Source organism: Thermobia domestica, chromosome 10 (assembly GCF_964235325.1).
Source record: "Thermobia domestica chromosome 10, izTheDome1.hap1.1, whole genome shotgun sequence".
Taxonomy (NCBI): domain Eukaryota; kingdom Metazoa; phylum Arthropoda; class Insecta; order Zygentoma; family Lepismatidae; genus Thermobia; species Thermobia domestica.
In genome coordinates, this window is record NC_137463.1 from 37,253,641 (window position 1) to 37,259,724 (window position 6,084).

Below are 6,084 nucleotides of genomic sequence, written 5' to 3' on the forward strand. Positions count from 1 at the left end.
AAAAAGAAAAGAATACTATCAAAATATAATGCTTCGTAATAGGCTCACATGGAAAAATAAGATTGTGTTAACCTGAGAATGTAATTGAACTTACTTCACTCACATTCAAGAAATACTCTCTCAGGAAATTCAGAGCATTCCTCCTCGTTTTCAATTATCAAACTACTAGCCACGGGTATCTCGTTCAATATTTCCCTTGCAGCAGTGTAGATAGGATTTTGAGCTAGAGTGCATAAGATTATCACGGTGTCTTTTTATATTTTTTTCTATTCAATAATGTTCTAACGCTCCGCTCCAAGTATGCAAAAGGTACACTCCCACTTGAGACAGGCCGTTCTAGCCTGTAGCATTCAGGGGCGGATCCAGGACGGACTTCTGGGGGGCGGTGGGTTGTAATACTGCTACTTAGAGCTACTTTTAAGAGCGTCAAAAAATAAACTATATATTTTATTTATATATAAAATAAAAAAGGTTCCTCTTCTGGGGGGGGGAGATCGCCCGATCGCCCCCCCCCCCTGGATTCGCCCCTGGTAGCATCTAGAGACATTTAGGTTCTAATAGCGAGTTTTTGACCAATTTACAAATTGTTCATTCCGAATATAGTAAATCGTACAGCGTATTATTTCTTGAGAAATGTTTCATTTTTTGTATAGCTAAAAAAAAGTTTATGACTTTTTTTTTCTGCGTCAGTTCAACGTTGGGCCATACTAAAGGAACATATTAGTAGTCTCACTTTAAAATCATAATCCACCACAAGGTGGGAGAGCCGAATTGATGCTCTGACTCAGTTATCAAATATAGGAAGTTTATGATGCCTTACTTCAAATAAGTAATGACAATAGAACCGATAGAATGGTCGTCCACGATGCTCTGTGTATAGCAAACCAGCTGAGTTACTTTTCTTTCCTTTACTCACTCGTTGTCTGATATGACTTTAAAGCATTGATTCTCATGTGTTGGATGCAGTAGGATTTCTTGAAAATATATCTGGGTACTTTGAGAGGAGCAGAAATTATGCAAAGTTTAAATCTTACTTAGTTGATACGATGGACTTGGCATCAGCATTAGATACGGGTGATCCACTGATACGTAATACAGTGCAAGCTCGAAGTCGAAAGAAGAGACAGTTTCAGTACGAGGCAGAGGATGAAGCTACTGAAAACATCCACAAACAAGATACAAGATCGATTTTTATTACAAAGTTCTAGAAGTGATTGTGTTAGCTTTTAAGAGAAAGATTTGAGCAACTTAAACATCACAGCGAATATTTCAATTTTCTTTGCGATATAAGTAATCGTAAAGATATAGCCTACCACCTGAACTTTTTGTCTGAAAAGTGTACTAAACTTACCACCATTTTAACACACGAAGAATTGAAAGATGTTAACCCCAGTGATTTGAAAGACAAACTGAAAGTGTTATCCACTATAATTAAGCCTGTGAAAGTTCACAAAATAATAATAATAATAATAATAATAATAATAATAATAATAATAATAATAATAATAATAATAATAATAATAATAATAATAATAATAAAGGAACATGACTTTGCTCCCAATGTTAGTATTGCACGTAGAATTTTGTTAATCTTGCCTGTAACAGTGGCAAGTGGAGAAAGAAGTTTTTGGAAACTTAAGTTTATTAGAAACTATCTACACTCTTCTATGTCTGAAACACGCTTGAGTGGTCTAGCGACGATATCAATAGAACACAAATTGGCTAAAACATTGGACTACGTGATGTGATAAAGGAATTTGCTCATATCAAAGCAAGAAAAGTTTCTTTCAATTAAGATATGTTAAATTTATGTATGTCTATTGTGTTTTAGTACATTATAAGGCTTAAGCTAATCACTTACATTTACCATAATATCTGATTTACTGTATTATCTTCTTGCTCCATACTCTGTTGAAAACGCCTTTTGATATAAAATAAGCCTAAAAATTAAAATTCTTAGTCATGATTAAAGTATATTTTTAAAATTTTATTTTCTGTATGCGCTGCTCTATATTACAGATATACAGCGAAATCGAGCATACTGAATATTGTGTCAGTATAGAGTCGTTTAAATATTACGTGAACATTCCAGAAAGGTAGTTTTTTTTGTTTACTTTTCCATTTTATACATGTTTTTAAATGACACTTGAACGTTATCTGTCAAAATAAGGTTTGCGGATTAAAGGGGCGGCATGTGAAAGCACCGCCCAAGGCGGCAAAATTGCTAGCGCCGGCCCTGAGTAGAGAAGCTGTGCCTTCTGATTGTTGTCTCCAGAACAGACCATAGATGTTCTATGGGGTTCATGTCTGGGGATTGGGGAGGTGTGCGAAGCTGTTTCAAGGTATTATAGAGTAGCCACAATCGAGTATTTTCCGCTGTATGTTTGGAGTCGTTGTCTTGCTGAACAATAAATTGTTTTCAAGAACCATCTTCTGCGCACTAGTATGGAGATTTTCCTTTAATATGTTAATATACACTTTGTGGATCATCACTCCATCGATAAGGTGGAGACGACCCACCCCTGAGGCACTCATACAACCCCAGACGAGCACGGACCCTCCTCCGTGTCTTACTTTAGGGACGAGATTTTGAGGATTCATCTCTGTATTCACCTTGCGCCATACAATACGCCTCCCATTGGACTCGATAAAGTTAAATTTACTTTCGTCCGAAAATGTGACCCTATTCCAGAAAGAAGCCTGATCCCTTATCTTTATACTCTTTTTCAAACTTTAGTCTCTTTATACGATTTGTCTTGTTCACCCAGAACATTTTCCTGGCTATCCAACCATGATACCTTGGAAATATTCCGCACTGTACTGGCTGATACTTTAACACCGCGTGTTTCCAGATCCGTTGCCAATTGCACAGCACTATTTTTTGGAACCTTTTTTCTTTCCCTAATAATGTAACGTTTATCTTGTTCGCTCAACAGTCTTGGTCTTCCAGTTTTTTTTTTTCGCACAGTGATAGAAACATTATACATCGCAATTATTGTTTGTACTGTTGTACGAGGCCTGTCTGCAAGGTTTGCTATCTTTCTCAAAGACTTACCCTTCTTATGCAATTTAATAATTACTTTTCTTGTCTCCTCATTTGTTTCTGTTCGGTTGCTTCCCACTTTGACAGCCCAACGTGCAGTTTTTTCACTTCTATTCACAACTAAACTCATTCTGTTACTCGTCATGCTATACAGAGGTGTATATTCAGGTGAATACTAGTGAACCCCAGTTGTGGTATCTTTGTTTCGTATTCGTACGTCAGGTGTACGATCACTTTTTGCGTTTACTCTATACACTTTCTACGGAATTTATTTACTTTCTGACCATTAAACTTTGTTGCGTAATGAAATACACATATATAATTTCATGTATCCGCCAATTCCCAGTTCTAGCTGTTTTACCCACTAGGAATATAAATAGCATTAAAATTCTTTACTGCAAAATAATTCCTGAAAATAAAACAACCAGCACTGACAATTAACGTCCACACATCGAGTGAGCGCGATAGTTACGATAGAAGGGTAGAATAGGTTCGTATCAGTTTCATATTACTGCAAATCCCAATTTCAGATAACAACTAACAAACTTTATTTTGTGAAATTTAGTAACAAATAACTTGAACGAAAAGTAATAAAGAAAGTCTTGCAGTGAACTAAATTAACTTTCAGATACAACATCCAATGAAAAAGTAACACACATTAACTTTTTTTTTTCCAAGATTTGTTTGACACTAGAATTTTTAGATATAAAATCCCCACTTTAAACGCAATAAAGCACTGTTTATCGAAACTTTAAATGATATTGAAATTCTCTACCCAATAAGAATGACCAGGGTTAGCTACTGAAACTTAATTTATAATTAAAGGCAAAATCCAAAAGGGGTTTGTTCAAATAGCTTAACCAAGGCATTTAATGGTTACGTAAGTTGACAGAATCCAAGTTTCTTTCATTTATTTTCCTTTTCATTATTTCCTTTTTCAAACAAGACAATAAGAAAAGTGAAATGGAAGTTTCTAATGGAAATAAGAATAACTAACATACAAACCAGAAACTGTTTCATTCATTTTCATTTTCCTTTTTTTTTTTCCTGTCTCCAAACCTGTTTCCTTTACAGAGCCTTTTTAGTGGTTAGATATACATTTGGTCTCCTTGCAGCCAAAATCCACTGGTTCCTGTCGTATCAACTTCAAATATTAACACCTCCATTTCACAATTCCCACTATCAAGTTTTCGAACTTCACTCAAGCAGTTCGAACTTCACTCAAGCAGTACCTATGTTAAATTGCCCCGTCCGCTAGTTAAGCAGCAGGCAGCTGGCTGCAGCGACAACTAGCGACACAGAGCGGAAAGCTCGCGCACTTCACCACAGGCACCACCAAGGTCACTCTATTACGAGTATCTCACGAAACTATTGCTATTTTAAAACGGAGATTTTATTAACAAACATTTTACATATTTTTATTTTTCGACTAAACGTAACACATTAATTTCCCCCTCCCCTGTAGAAGGCAAACAATACTATTAAACAAAACAAGAGGAGAAAAATAAAAATTATTTGTACATTACCAAATTTCCTTCAAGATCAATATTATATGGTTAATCCTCTTACAAACTTAGATTATCCACTCCATTCCATATTAACGACAATCACGCGACGAACACGGATGATGATGATGGGCTCTACCACCACAACTCCTAGCCCTTAACAATAATGAAGATTTTCCTGCAGGAAAAAACAGAATAAAACAAACACAACAAGTATTCCAACAAGACATATAACAATAAATCTCAATACAAATACCAAGCAATTCAAATATATATAAAGGTATCTTAATTATTATTACCCTGAGCATTAGGAGGAACGTTAAAGATTTTACAAAAAGAGACATGGCGTTTCAACCTAATATTAGGATTCTCTACACTTCTTAACCACACTGTGTTCTGTGTAGGTTTACTTAACACCTCAAATGGGCCATCCCAAGGAGGAGCAATTTTAGGGTTAAAGTGCTTTTCCACTGATAATTTTAACATTCTTTTTACTAAGACAAGATCTCCTACATGTATATTAACTGGAATATGTTTCTGAGAGTAAATTTTTTCACTACGTTTCCAGGAATTCTGAATATTATGACAGATAATAGCAAATTTCTCATCTTTATTTAGGTCATCGTCCAAAATTTCTAGATCTAATAACCATTTAATGTCAAGAGGATGATAAAACTTTCTTCCCATATAAATTTCACTAGGTGAATAACCAGTAATTTCATTCATGCTAATGTTGATAGTGAACGCGATTTTAGATAACAATTGGGCCCATTTTCTTTGTGACTTATCAACGTATGCACGAATTAAATTCTTCACCGACCTTATGGTTCTTTCCGCCTTATTCGGCGACGGGTTATAAGGGGATAATTTTACATCCTGAATACCATAAGAGTACAAAAATTGAGAAAAGTACTCTGATACAAAATATGTCGCGCCGTCGTGCAAGATAGAACCTGGAAATCCAAATCTCAGACAAAGATCTAATAATTTATTACAAATAGTCTTAGAATTTAATTGTCTCAAAGGTTCTAAAAACACAAATCTACTGAAAGAATCTGTTACAATCAAAATAAACTCATATCCCGAACTGTTGGGAAGACGCCCAGCTACGTCAATGTGCCAAATGTAATTCGGATGTTTAACGTTTCTAGTATAGTAATTTCCCATAGGTTTCTTTGTTTTATCTTTACATTTCTGACATATTTCACAAATATTCACATAGTTCTTTATATCTGAATACATTGTTGACCATGTAAAGCGAGAAGCAACCTTTTGTATCGTTTTCTTAATTCCCATATGACCTCCTGGTACTAAAGAATTATGAGCATACTCTAGAATGCTATTAATTAAAGAAGAAGGTACGACAGCTCTAAAACCTTGACCAGATTTACCTTTTGTTCGTTTTAGCAAGATGTTATTTTGTAATTTGTAACCTCTTACCTCTTGCTTACTTTCGTGTTTGGTTATAATCTCTTGAAGCTCTGGATCTTTCCTTTGATGTTCTTTCAAGGATATACTGAAATCAGGATACTTCCA